Source organism: Chiloscyllium punctatum, chromosome 17, assembly GCF_047496795.1.
Source record: "Chiloscyllium punctatum isolate Juve2018m chromosome 17, sChiPun1.3, whole genome shotgun sequence".
Lineage (NCBI taxonomy): Eukaryota > Metazoa > Chordata > Chondrichthyes > Orectolobiformes > Hemiscylliidae > Chiloscyllium > Chiloscyllium punctatum.
The window spans coordinates 18,281,104-18,296,070 of record NC_092755.1 but is presented as its reverse complement, the minus strand read 5'-3'; positions in this window follow the sequence as shown (position 1 = coordinate 18,296,070).

Genomic DNA, 14,967 nt, shown 5'->3' with positions numbered 1-14,967 from the left:
GCTAGATAACGAACAAGTGGACATCAAGGAGCCCAGAGGTGAATCAGAGCAGTGTTCACTTTTATGATCCCACAGTCAGAGATGTCTAGCACAAAAACAGTCTCTTCAGTCCAACCTATCTATGCAAACCAGATATTCTAAACTATTCCCATTCGCCAGCACTTGACCGACATCCCTCTGAACCCTTCCTATTCAAATGCCTTTGAAATGTTTCAATTTTGGTTGCCCTTTCGGCTCCTTTTGAATTTTTCGATGTGCACCAAATGTTTGTAAAACCTCTCAGCCCATACCAACACCATTTCCCTCCCACTTCCTGCTGTTTATTTTTCCTTACCAACAGCTCTCCATCCACACGTCCCGCACATCCGCGTCCACCGCGAGGATGATCACGTGGTATAGTCTAGTCCCGTCCCTCATTTACTCTGATTGGTCGGAGGACCAAATGCTCCGCCAGGTCCTCCAGCTGTGCCCCTGCCTTTCCATTGGTCTTCCGCTGACATCAAACAACCAGGGGTCCCATTGTTGCCTGGAGCATGCGCACTGCTTCGTGGCTTTTGTTGCTGTTTATCAGTTACAAGAGTGAGACACAAAGTTAAAAATCACACAACCATCTGATGAAGAAGCTGCAAAGCGAGTGCTTCCAAATAAACCTGATGGACTATAACCTGGTGTTCTGTGAATTTTAATTTTGTCCATCCTAATCCAACACCAGCACCTGAGAGTCAAGAGTGCGGGAGGAATTCAATATATAACAAAAGAACTAGGAACAGGAGAAGGCCGTCCTGCCCTTTGAGCCTGCTCTGCCATTCATTAAGATCATGGCTGATCATTTCATGGACGCAGAACCATTTACCAACGTTCTCACCATATCCCTGAATTAATTAATTATTTCTTTTTTATAAAAAGTTTTCTTACCTTTAAAAACGTTTACTGAACTAGCATCAACTACTTCCCTGGGCAGTGAATTCCATCGAGGTCAAGAAGTTCCTTCCCAATTCAGTCCTAAATTTGCTGCCTCTAATCTTGAGGTGATGCCCTCTTGTCCTGGCTTCATCTGCCAGTGGAAACACTCTCTCTACTTCTATTTTATCCACTCCATTCATTATTTTATATGTTTCCCATTCTTCTGAATTCCAATCAATATAATCCCAATCTACTCAGTCTCTGTTAAGCCAACCCCCTCAACTCTGGAATCAACCTAGTTAACCTCCTCTGCATCCCGTCTAGTGCCAGTACATCCTTGAGAAAGGAAGGAGACAAAAACTGCATGCAGTACTCCAGGTGTGGCCTCACCAGCACCCAATACAGCTGGAACATAACCTCTGCTTTTAAACACAGTCCCTTCAGCAATGAAGGCCAAAATTCCATTTCCTTTCTGAATTGATTGTTGTACCAGGTAACCACCCTTCATACAGAAGGATACTCAGGTGCCCCTACATAGCAAATGATGCAACTTTTTAAAACTCAAGTAATAATCTTTTTTTTTAATGTTACTCCAACCAAACAGTATGACTTTACATTGATGGACATTCTATTCCAAATGCCAGACCATTGCCCACTCACTCAATGTATCTCTGTTCCTCTGCAAAGTTTCACAGTCCTCCGCTCACTTTGTTCTGCTACTCATCTTAGTGTCATATGCAAACTTTGACACCCTACATGTGGTCCCCAACTCCAAATCATCTGTATCAATTCTAAATAATCGCAGTCCCAACACTGATCCCTGAGGCATACTATTAATCACTGATTGCCAGCCAGAATAGTACTGATTTATCCCACACTTTGCTTCCTGTTAGTCAACCAATCTTCTATCCATGCTAATACGCTACTCCTCAGACCATGCACCTTTATATTATGCAACAGCCTCTTGCACAGCACCTTGTTGAAGGCCTTTTGGAAATCCACTGGGTCCCCGTTGTCTACCTTGCTCGAAATGTCTTCATAGAATTCCAAAAGATGTGTGAAGCATGACCTGCCCTGCATGAACCCATGCTCTGTCAGTCTATGGGACAATTTATATCAAGATTCCCTGCTATTTCTTCCTTGATAATAGGCCTAAGGAAGTTTCCCACTACAGAGAATAAGCTAACTTGTATATAATTCCCCACCTTTTCTCCACCTCCTTTTTATAAAAGTGGCGTCACTTTTGCTGCTTTCCAATCTGCTGGGACTGCCAGAGTCCAGTGAATTCTAGAAAATTACTGCCAGTGCATTTGCTATTTCTCCTGGCATCTCCTTTAGTACCCTGGGATGCATTCCATCAGGATCTGAAGACTTTTCTGTCATTAGCTCAATTACCTCCAACAGTCCAACACTAGCTGTTCCGTAATAATGATCGTTTCCAAATCCTCACCTATCTTTGTCTCTTTGCTAATTATTGGCAAGATATTAGTGTCCTCCACTGTGATATCCCATAATTAAATGTTCCTTCTCATTTTCCAAAGGACCAACATTTACTTTAGCCACTCTTTTCTCATTTAATATAAAATTTTGCTGTCTGTCTTTATGGTCTGTGCTAGTTTATTTTTCTCATGTTCTATCTTACTTTTCTTTATAGCTCCTCTCTTGCTTTCTGTTGACCTTTAAAGTTTTCCCAGTTCTAGTTTCAGGCTGTTTTTGGCCATTTTGCACACCTTCTCTTTCAATTTGATCGTTTTCCTTAGATACCCATCGCAGAGTATGCCTTTTCTTAAAGTCCCTCCTTTTCACTGGAATATGCCATTGTTGAGCACTTTGTAAAGTGCCTTTGAAAATATTCCACTGTTCATCAACTGTCCCACCATAAAATCTTTGTTTCCAGTCTACTTTATCCAGGTTCTCCCTCATTCTATTATAGCTTCCTGTGTTGAAGCACAGGACCCAGGTATTAGATTTCATCTTCACACTCTCCATATGTATTCTAAGTTCAACCATACAGTGATCACTTCTTTCAAGAGGATCCCTAACTCTGAGGTCATTAATTATTCCTGTCCCATTGCACAGGGCCAGATGCTGGATAGATTGCTCCCTTGTCAGTTCCATTTCATACTGTTCAAGAAAACTATCATGGATACACTTAATAAACTCAAGGCTACTCTGACTGAGCTGGTTCGATCAATCTACATGTAGATTAAAATCGCCCATGATAATAGCCATACCATTTTTACGGGCAATAGTTATTTCTTTGTTTATTGCCCATCCCAACGTGATGTTATTATTTGGTGGCCTGCACACTACACCTATCAGTGACTTTCTTATTAGAATTTTGAATGCATCATTCCTGTTTCTCCTACTGTACAGCAATAACAACAACTACTTGCATTGTATGGAATCTTTTACAATGGCAAATCTCCTAAGGTGCTTCATGGATGATCAAAATGTTGATTAAAGAGAATGATTTTAAAATACATCTTAAAGGAGGATAGAGAAGGTTAGGGAGGGTATTCCACAGATTTCTGCCCTTGACGGCACCACTCGTGGAGTGATGCAGGTGGGGTGGGTTGGAAAGGGAACATGTAAAGGGGAAATGGAGGAGCACAGGCAGTGCATAAGGTCTTAAGGACAGAGGTGGTTCCAGACTGAGTCTGTCTGTCAGAGAGTATGGCTGCCTCATGGAGTTTGAAGCACTGCAATGGGTCCATGCATGTCATGTTAGTCAAGGAGAGTATAACGGTGGCTGAGAGAACTTTTGATGAGGACTAGTCTCCTGAGGTAGAGTGGGCTGAGGTTGGAAACAGAAGAGGAGAGGTCACACTGCTTGGAGGTTTTTTTATAGGCCTCCGCAGAGTTCCAGGGAGGTGAAAGAGAGGATTAGCAAAATTATTCTGGATAGGAGTGAAAGTAACAGGGTGGTCATTATGGGGGACTTTAACGTCTCCAAAATTGACTGGAAATGCTATAACTCTAATATGTCGGATGGATCAGTTTTATCCAATGTGTACAGGAGGGCTTCCTGATACAGTATGTCGAAGGGCCGACAAGAGGGGAGGCCACATTGGATCTGGTCCTTGGTAATGAACCAGACTAGGTGTTTGATTTAGTAGTAGGTGAGTACTTTGGAGAGAGTGACCATAATTCAGTTAAGTTTAGTTTAGTGATGGAAAGGAATTAGTACATGCCACAGGTCAAGGGCAATTATAATGCTATTAGGCAATGCAGGGGATGCAGACAATGGAATTGTGGAGCTGGTTTAAGGAACAGATATTGCGTGTCCTTGATAGGTATGTCCCTGTTAGGCAGGAGGAAGTGATAAAGTAAGGGAACCTTGGTTTACTGTGGAAACTGCATCTCTTGTTACGAAGAAGAAGGAGGCATAGGTGTTGATGAGGCAAGATGGTTCAGATGAGGCGATGGAGAATTACAGATCAGCTAAGGAGGATTTAAAGAGAGAGTTAAGAAGAGCAAAGAGACGACACAAGCGGTATTTAACAAATAGATTAAAGGAGAACCTTAAAGCTTTCTATAGGTATGTGAGGAATAAAAAGATGATTAGGGTAGGATTAGGGCCAATCACAGACAGAATGGGAAGATGAGTGTTGACCCTGTGGAGATCGAAGAGATGCTAAATGAACATTTCTCATTGGTTTTCACTCAGGAAAAGGAGAATATTGGAGAGGAGGAGAATGAGGTATGAGATATTAGACTAGAAATTATCAAGGTTAGTTATGAACTGCTGGAAGGAGTGAAAATAGACAAGTCCCCTGGACTGGATGGGATTTATCCGAGGATTCTCTGGGATGCTAAGGAGAAGGTAGCATAGCCTTTGGCTTGGATATTTGAGTTGTCATTGTCTGCAGATTTGGTACCAGAGTACTGGAAGATTGCAAATGTTGTGCCCTTGTTCAAGAAGGGCAGTAGAGATGACCCAGGTCATTTTTGACCATTGAACCTTACTTCTGTTGTAGGAAAGTTTTAGGAAAGGATTATAAGAGATAAGATTTATAATCATCTGGCAAATATCAATTTGATTTCAGATAGTCAACTTGGTTTTGTCAAGGGCAGGTCATGTCTCACAAACCTCATTGAGATTTTTGAGAAGGTCACCAAGCTTGTAGATGAGGGTAGGGCATTTGACGTGGTACACATGTAAAAAAGTAAAGCCTTTGACAAGGTTCCACATGGTAGGCTGTTGGAGAAAATGCAGAGGCATAGAATTGAGGGTAATTTAGCAGTTTGGATGAGAAACGTGCTTTCTGAAAGAAGGCAGCGAGTGGTGGTTGATGGAAAATATTCAGCCTGGAGTCCAGTTACTAGTCATGTGCCACCAGGATCTGTTTTGGGACCACTGCAGGTGTTGGTGAATGGATTAGGAAATTTGCAGACGACACTAAAGTCAGTGTAGTAGTGGACAGTGTGGAAGAATGTTACAGGTTGCAATGGGGCTTGGATAAACTGCAGAATTGGGCTGAGAGGTGGCAAATAGAGTTCAATGCAACTAAAAGTGAGGTGATGCACTTTGAGAAGAATAACAGGAAGGCTGAATACTGGGTCAATGGAAAGATTCTTGGTAGTGTTGGTGTGCAGAGGGATCTTTGAGTCCTTGTACATAGATCCCTGAAAGTTGCCACCCAGGATGATAGTGCTGTTAAGAAGGCAAATGGTGCATTAGGTTTCATTCGTGGAGGGATTGAGTTCCGAAGTTGAAATACTATACAAAACACTGGTGCAGCCACACTTGGAATATTGTGTTCAGTTCTGGTGCCCATATTTCTGGTGCCCCCATTCCCCCCACTCCAGTTACAGGCTCCGCCCCCACTCTCAGCTCCACACCCACACCAGATCCCAGCTCCCAGCCCTGCTGAGTTTTCACCATCCCTCCAGACCTTCCCCTCACTGAGGACAAACGATCAGCCCTCAGCAAACGAATCACTTTCATCCCCCTCTGTCCACACATCAATGAATTTCATACACGCCATGACGTCGAACAATTCTTCCGTTGCCTCCGTCTCTGAGCTTACTTTCACAGTCAGGACTCCTGCCCACCTTCCGAGGATCCCTTCGCCCACGTCCAACACACTGCATTCACCTGGACACCCCGCGCTGGCCTATTACCTGCCCTCGACCTCTTCATTTCCAACTGCCGCCGGGACATTAACCCCCTCAACCTGTCTACCCTCCCTCCCCCACTCCAACCTCTCACCCTCACAATGCGCAGCCTTCCAATCTTTCTGCTCCAATCCCAACCTCACCATTTCACCAGCAGATAAAGGGGGCGCAGTGGTAGTCTGGCGCACTAACCTTTACACCGCTGAAGCCAAACACCAACTCGAGGACACCTATTCTTCCTGCCCCCTCGACCATGACCCCACCCCCCCCCATCACCAAACCATCATCTCCCAGACCATACAGAACCTCATCACCTCAGGAGGTCTCCCACCCACAGCTTCCAATCTCATAGTCCAGGAACCCCGCACTGCCCGGTTCTACCTCCTTCCCAAGGTCCACAAGCCTGACCACCCTGGCCGACCCATTGTCTCAGCATGCTCCTGCCCCACTGAACTTATCTCTACCTACCACGACACTGTCCTATCCCCCTAATCCAGGAACTCCCCACATACGTTCGAGACACCACCCACACCCTCCACCTCCTCCAAGACTTCCGTTTCCCCGGCCCCTAATGCCTCATCTTCACCATGGATATTCAATCCCTCTACACCTCAATCCACCATGACCAGGGCCTCCAAGCCCTCCGTTTTTCCCTCTCCCGACGTCCCCAACAGTACCCTTCCACCGACACTCTCATTCGTTTGACTGAACTGGTCCTCACCCTTAACAATTTCTCCTTCGAATCCTCCCACTTCCTCCAGACCTAAGGGGTAGCCATGGGAACACGTATGGGCCCCAGCTATGCCTGTCTCTTTGTTGGCTACGTAGAACAGTTTATCTTCTGTAATTACACCGGCACCCCTCCCCACCTCTTCCACTGCTACATTGATGACCGCATTGGCGCCACCTCATCAACTTCACCAACACATTCCACCCTGACCTTACATTTACCTGGACTATCTCTGACACCACCCTCCCCTTCCTGGGCCTCTCCATCTCCATTAATGATGATCGACTTGACACTGATATTTTTTACAAACCCACCGACTCCCACAGCTACCTGGATTACACCTCTTCCCACCCTACCTCTTGCAAAAATGCCATCCCGTATTCCCAATTCCTCCTCCTCTGCCGGATCTGCTCCCAGGAGGATCAGTTCCACCACAGAACACACCAGATGGCCTCCTTCTTTAGAGACTGCAATTTCCCTTCCCACGTGGTTAAAGATGCCCTCCAACACATCTCGTCCACAACCCGCACCTCCCCACTCAGACCCCACCCCTCCAAACGTAACAAGGACAGAACACCCCTGGTGCTCACCTTCCACCCCACTAACCTTCGCATGAACCAAATCATCCGCCGACATTTCCGCCACCTCCAAAGACTCTAGCACCAGGGATATATTTCCCTCCCCACCCCTTTCTGACTTCCGCAAAGACCCTTCCCTCCATGACTACGTGGTCAGTTCCACGCCCCCCACAACCCACCCTCCCAACCTGCCACCACAGGAATTGCAAAACCTGCACCCACAGCTCCTCCCTCACCTCTATCCCAGGCCCTAAAGGAGCCTTCCAATTCCATCAAAGTTTTACCTGCACATCCAGTAATATCATTTATTGTATCCGTTGCTCCCGATGCGGTCTCCTCTACATTGGGGAGACTGGACACCTCCGAGCAGAGCGCTTTAGGGAACATCTCCGGGACACCTGCATCAATCAATCCCACTGCCCTGTGGCCCAATATTTCACCACTCCCTCCCACTCTGCCGAGGACATGGAGGTCCTGGCCTCCTTCACCGCCACTCCCTCACCACCAGACGCCTGGAGGAAGAACGCCTCATCTTCCGCCTCGCAACTCTTCAACCCCAGTGCAACCTTCAATAGTTTCCTCATTTCCCCTTCCCCCACCTCATCCCAGTTCCAAACTTCCAGCTCAGCACTGTCCCAGCGACTTGTCCTGACTTGTTCTACCTGCCTATCTTCTTTTCCACCTATCCACTCCATCCTCCGACTGCTCCCGACCTATCACCTTCATCCCCTCTCCCACTCACCTATTGTACTCTATGGTACATTCTCCCCAACCCCACCATCTTCTAGCTTATCTCTCCACGCTTCAGGCTCTCTGTCTTTATTCCTGATGAAGGGCTTGTGCCTGAAACGTTGATTTTACTGCTCCTCGGATGGTGTCTGAACGTCTGTGCTCTTCCAGCACCACTAATCCAGAATCTGTACCCCACCACATCACTTTGCCCCACAATCGTGGTATCTGGCTGTGCACAAAGAGAAGTGGCACAGTCTGTACTGGGATGCACTGGGGCCCTGAAACACATGGTAAAGACTAAAATCACCAGAGCATTGAGAGCCCCACCACATTGTTTGCATGTTCTATTGTTTTTACACTGTTCCTGCCTTCCCTTGTTTTTTCTTAATAAAGTTGTTATTACAAACACCTGCACAAGCTGTGAAATGAACTCAGGCCTCTTGATCCAAGATTCAGGATATTTTCACCACATCACAAGGCATCGACTGTAACTTCCCTTGTGCCTTAGCCTGCTGAGTCGCGCCTGTATCAACTCCGCAATTCGGAGGAAGGGGCGGAACAGGAGGACCGAGCAGCGTTCGGTCGTCTAACCAGAGTGAGTGAGGAGCGGGGCCAAAGCATTCTCGGAGAGTGAATGCTTCATGATTGATCATTCTCACGAGTGGAGCATTAAGCCTCTCCCACGAATCAATGTGAGATTTTTAAGAAATAGTTGATATGTAAATCAGATAACGTACATTAGGGAGATTTAAACAATCCTTAGATAAACACATGGGTGATTTTGCAATAGTGTAGGGGGACGAGCTGAGAATAATTCATAGGTCGGCGTGAATAATTCACAGGTCGGTTTACACAACTCGAGTAAGAAACTTATTTTCAAACTCCCAGGACGATTGGTAATTTACATCCTTGGCTAGTATGGTTAAGTTAGACCAACCAATTTATTTACATATTAATCATCTCAATGACTAACTCGACATAGCAATTGTTAATGACTATTATTTCACCCATGATCCTGTGCAGATATGAATATTCTCTGTAAATTCACTGATAACCTCAGACGCACGCGCAGTTTGGTTTCCATACAGAGCATGCGCAGTGTCACATTGATCAGCTCACGGAGAAAGATAGACATGGAGCTGTTTTTTCTGGCAGCGGCTGCGATCAGCTTCAGAGAGCGGCGCTCAGAGCCGGTGTGTGAGAGTTCGCTGGGAGAAAGGAGCGGAGAGATTTCACAAGTCCTGGATACAGGTTAAAAATAACTTGAAAAAGACCCTCTAGGCCCGGGTAAGGAGGTGGCGGTCTCTGATCAGGGAAGTTGCGCAGGGTCACGGCCGCCATTTGTTTGAGGGAAAGAGGGAGCGCGGGCCAGTCGGCCGCCATCTTGAGAAGGTCAAGGTGCAGGAGGGCGGGGCTCTCGGGCTCTGTCGAACAATCAGAGGAAAGGGAAGCCCCATTGTTATTGATTAATTCCAGGAACACAGCTTCACTGGGCGATCCTGCAGGAATATCCTCTCTCAGTCCTGCTGGGATGTTTCACCCAATCAGAACCAGCAGCTCTCCTCCTCTCTCAGCTCCCCTTCTGTCCTTCCTGCAGCATCTGTCCCCTGGAACTTTGTGCTGCCTGTCCTGTCCCTCCCTCACCTGTTGTTTCTGTAATACCTGTGATATCCCAGTCCCATCTTAGATTACTTCACTAAAGACACGAATGTACCCAATGACTTTTTCTTAACATCAGCAATTGTTTAATACTCATTTACAGGTTTTTAATTACATCGTTTTTGAAGCATTTACTTCACATTCAATCATTTGCAATGGTGGGATTTGAACCTGTGTCCAGAGAACACTTGCTGAGTTTCTGGATAAATTTTCACACAATAATGCCACTAGGCCATCACTTCGCCTGCTCACTGTTTGTATATCCCAGTGCAACATGAATCAAAACCCTTTCTTCCTGCACAATTGTTTGATCCGGCACTCTTATGATGTGACTCTCCCTGTGGTATCCCTCACTGTGTGGGTCTAATTGCTGCCTCTGTCAGCGTCTCTCACTCTTGCAGCAACTCCAGATCATGAGCCAAGAGAATTCTCCATTCCAGAGAGATGAGGCAGCACAGGTCAGGAATTTAGACTGGGATTTTCCAGATCTCTGTGGGCTCAGTGCCATTCTATATGTGTAACCCTCAAAGCATTAGTCTGTTTTCCCATTCTGCCTCTTTCTGTGTCTTCTACAGGTACTCATGGAGTTCCTGACTCAATAGACTTGCCAACTGCTGGTTGGGGCGATGGTTGGTCAGCCAGAAAGACAAAGTCAGGGAGTTCGGGAGTCTTCAATAAATCCTGCTGCCAGGTAAGATCATTCCAGTGCACAGAGCAGAAAGTAATAAGGGGGATCCAAACATCAGCTAACAAGACATGATATAGAGAAAGTGCTAGAGGGGGAGCACAGCACAGACACACCCCAGGCTCAATCACCATGCCTGCTGCAGGTTTTGTTGTAATGAGACAGCATCGGGAGTTCCCAGTTATCAGTCCAGGCCTGTGCTTTCTTAGGGAGCATCAGAACAACTGAGGGGAAAGCAGGCCTCCCACGAGAGGGTGGTAATGCTACCTGGGATCTTTCTGTTCCCTATTCCCTCTCCAACACTGTATCTATGGATTGTATTGAGGAACAGTGTCCTCAATCATTCTAACTCCTATAACAGTTCCTATCTCTGTCATCTCCTCCCCTCTCACCAATTATTTCACATATTTGAAACCTCCAGTCCAGATGACCATCCGTATCGCTGTAACTTGCTTCAGTCTCTACAACATGCCTTGTCTCGATAGTCTCCTCCTCCGATAACTGGAGACATCGGGTCTGTTTCTGTGCTGCATGACTCTTCGGCCGAGGTTTCCGAAATGGAATGAGTCACGTTTGCCTGTGTTTGGCTCATATCCCTTCAAACCTTCTCCTTTCCATGTACCTGTCCAAGTGTCTTTTCCATGTTGTAATTGTACTTGTTTTTACCATTTCCTCTGGCAGTCCATTCCGTCTATGCACCATCCTCTGTGGAAAATGTTGCCCCTCAGCTCCCTCTTTAAATCCTTGCTGTCTCACCTCACGTTTATGCCTCTAGCTTTGGACTCACCTACCCTTGGCAATTCACCTTACTTAGAGCCTACATCGTTTCATAAACCTGTATGAAGGTCACCCCGTGGCCTCCCCTGCCCAGGAAAAATATTGACGACAGTGTTACCAATATCTCCAACTCATGTACTCAATGCTCTGACCAATGAAGACAAGTGTGCCAATTGCCGCTTTCAACACCCTGTCCCCCTGTGATGCCAGTCCAAGGAACAATGTAACTGCACCCCTTGGTCTCTCTCTTTTCTACAACACTGTCCAGGCCCCAACCATTACCCGTGTTAGTCCTCCCTGGTTTGTCTTAACTAAATCCAACACCTGAATTAAACTCCATATTTCATTCCTTGGCCCAGTTGATTAACATCCCCTTCGATAACTATATTCCCTGCCCACTCTTCCACTAATCTTGGTATCCATAAGCATACGAACAGGGACTCCTATATTTTCACTCAAATTATTTATGTAAGTGGCGCACAACAGTGGTCCCAGCACCAATCCTTACAGCACACTGCTGGTCAGAGGCCTCCAGTCTGAACAACAACCCTCTTCCACCACCCTCTGTCTCCCACTGTCATCCCGTTTTGTATCCAGTTGGCTAGCTCTCCCTGATCCCTTGTGATCTACCCTTACTAACCAATGTATCATGCTACACCCTGAACAAGGGTTTGCAGAAGCCAGAAATAACATCTGTTGCTCTGCGTTCGTCTATCCTTTTGGTCACATCTTGATCAAACTCCAGTCAAGTTTGTGGGACATGTTTTCCCATGCACAAAGCCATGCTGGATGTCCGTAAACAGGCCTTATCTTTCCAAATGCATGGACGGCCTACCTCTCAGAATGACCCCCAACAACTGACCCGCCCTGATGTCTGGCTCATCAGTCTGTAGTTCCCTGGATTTCTCTTGCAGTTTTTCTTAATTGATGACACAACATTATAATCATAGTCAGAGAGTCATACTGCACTGTTCAGTTAACGCTAACCATACTCTAAAACGGATCTCATCCCACCTGCCTGTTCCTGGATCATATCCCTTCAAACCTTTCCTATTCCTGTACTAATCCAAATGTCTTTTAAACATTGTAATTGTCCCCATGTTCACCCCTTCCTTGGGAAGTTCATTTCACACACAACCCACCCTCTGTGTAACAATGTGCCTCTCGTGTCTTTTTTTTTAAAAAATGTCTCTCCACTAAACTTAAAAATGTAGTGCCTTGTCTTGAAACTCCTCTGTCCATGGGAAAAGACAACTCCCATTAACTCTATCGATCCCCCTCATGATTTTATAAACTTCTATGAGGTCATCTGTCAACATTCAGGTTTCAGTGAAAAATACCAACCTATTCAGCCTTTCTTGATACTGAAGCCTTTCGTACCCAGCCACATCCCAGTAAATCTCCTCCCAACCCTTTCCAGCTTAATAATCTCCTTCCTATAACTGGGCGACCAGAACTGGACACAGTATTCCAGAAGAGGACTCACCAATGGCCTGTATAATCTCAATGCGACTTCTCAACTTCTATATCCAATGGACTGAGCAATGAAAGCAAGTGAGGCAAGCACCTTTTTAAAAACTATCTTGTCTGTCCATGTTATAAACTTTACAGAATTATGTAGTTGAACCTTGAGATCCCTCTGTTCTACAACACTACTGAAGGTTTTTAGATTAGATGATTTACAGTGTGGAAACAGGCCCTTCGGCCCAACAAGTCCACACCGCACCCGCCGAAGCGCAACCCACCCATACCCCGACATCTACACCTTTCCTAACACTGCGGGCAATTTAGCATGGCCAATTCACCTGACCTGCACATCTTTGGAGTGTGGGAGGAAACCGGAGCACCCGGAGGAAACCCACGCAGACACGGGGAGAATGTGCAAACTCCACACAGAGAGTCGCCTGAGGCGGGAATTGAACCCAGATCTCTGGCGCTGTGAGGCAGCAGTGCTAACCACTGTGCCACCTTGCCGCCCATTCATTGCCATTCATTGTATAAGTCCTGCCCGTGTTTGTTGGACCAATTGCATTCCCTCGCATTTATTCAGATTGAACTCCATGTACAGTTTTTCAGCCAATCACACATTTCATCAGAATCCCTTTGTAATCTCAGAAAACCTTCTTCACTCTCCACAATGCCACCCTCCAGTCTAACAGCCTATCACATGCAGCTCTCTATGGGACAAATATATCTGTTGGAGGCCCTACAATTTCTTCACCAGCTTCCCACAATGTCCTGAGATCCATTTGATCAGGTCCTGGGGATTTATCTACCTTTGCATTTTAAAACCTCCAGCACCTCCTTTTCTATAATGTGGGCTCATTTCAAGACATTCAGTCATAGAGATGTACAGCACAGAAACAGGATCTTGGGACCAACTCCTGCATGACGTTTCTAGTCACATTTGCCACAATTTTGCCAATATCCCTCTCATCCTTTGCTCTTTATACACCCATCCACATGCCTTTTAAATGTATTTCTATCAACCTCCACTATTTGCTCTGGCAGCTTATTCCATCCACTCTGCAGGAGCCAGTTGTCCTTTAGGTCCCTTTGAAAAGTTTCCCTCGCCTGGGGAAATGACCTTGTCTATTGACCCTGTCGATGCCCACCATGATTTTAAACCCCTTTTATCGATTAACTCCTCAGCCTCCCATGTTCAAGTGAAAACAGCCCCAGCCTATTCAGGCTTTTCCCTGAAGCACAAACCCTCCAACCCTGGCAACATTTTTGGTCATTTCTTCTGAACCCTTTCATGTTCCACAACATCCACTGCATTGAGACCAGAATTGCACACAGTATTCCAATAGTGGTCAGGACAAACACTGTTTAGTTCCCTGAGCCCCCCAGTCGTTATCCACAGTAAGTTCCAAAGTGAAATATTTGTTTTGGATGTAGTTTCACACATCGTTGCCTTCATTGATCGTTAAGGAGACCGGGTTTGTCCCGAGCTCTTCTTTTGCTCTTAATACACACGTAGAGTCTCTTTGGATTCTCCTTAACTTTCTCTGCCAAAGCTATCTCGTGTCCCCTTTTTAGATTCCTGATTTACATCCTAAGTGTATTTCTACAGCCCCGATGCTCCTGAAGGGATTCCCTTGAGTCAGCCAGTTATGTCTGACATGTGACCCCTTTTTTCTTGACCAGAGCCTCGAGACTCAGCCAGTATTTCCTAATTCAGTCAGCATTGAGCTGCACACTAACAGGAACACGCTGGCGCTGAACGCTCCTTTTATCTCAGTTTTAAAATATTCCTACTTACCAAACTTCCCTTTATCTGCAAATAGCCTCCCCAGATCTCCTATAAAAATTCCTGTCTAATACTATCTTGCTCCATTGAATAACTTTAACTTGTGGACGTGGCCTGTCCTTCTCCATCGCTATTTTCAAACTAATACAATTGTGGTAACTTTCCAAAGTGCTCCCCCACTAACACCTCAGTCTCGTTCCCGACCTTGTTTCCCAAGGGGAGGTCAGGTTTAGCCCAATTCTCCAGTTGGGCCAATTACATAATGACTGGGAGTTTTCGGAACACACTTAACAAATTCCTTCTAACCAAATGCTTAACTTAGTAGCAATCCCAGTCCAGGTTTGGAATGGTTAAGATCCCCTATCATTACAACCCTATTATTCTAAGAGATATCTGAAATCTCCTGACATATTTGCTCCTCCATCTCCCATTGCCTATCGCTGTAGTCCGACCGTAGAAAACTAATGACCAATTTTTATTTCTCAGTTCCACTAATATCGTTTAACTGGGCGATCCGACATGAATCCTC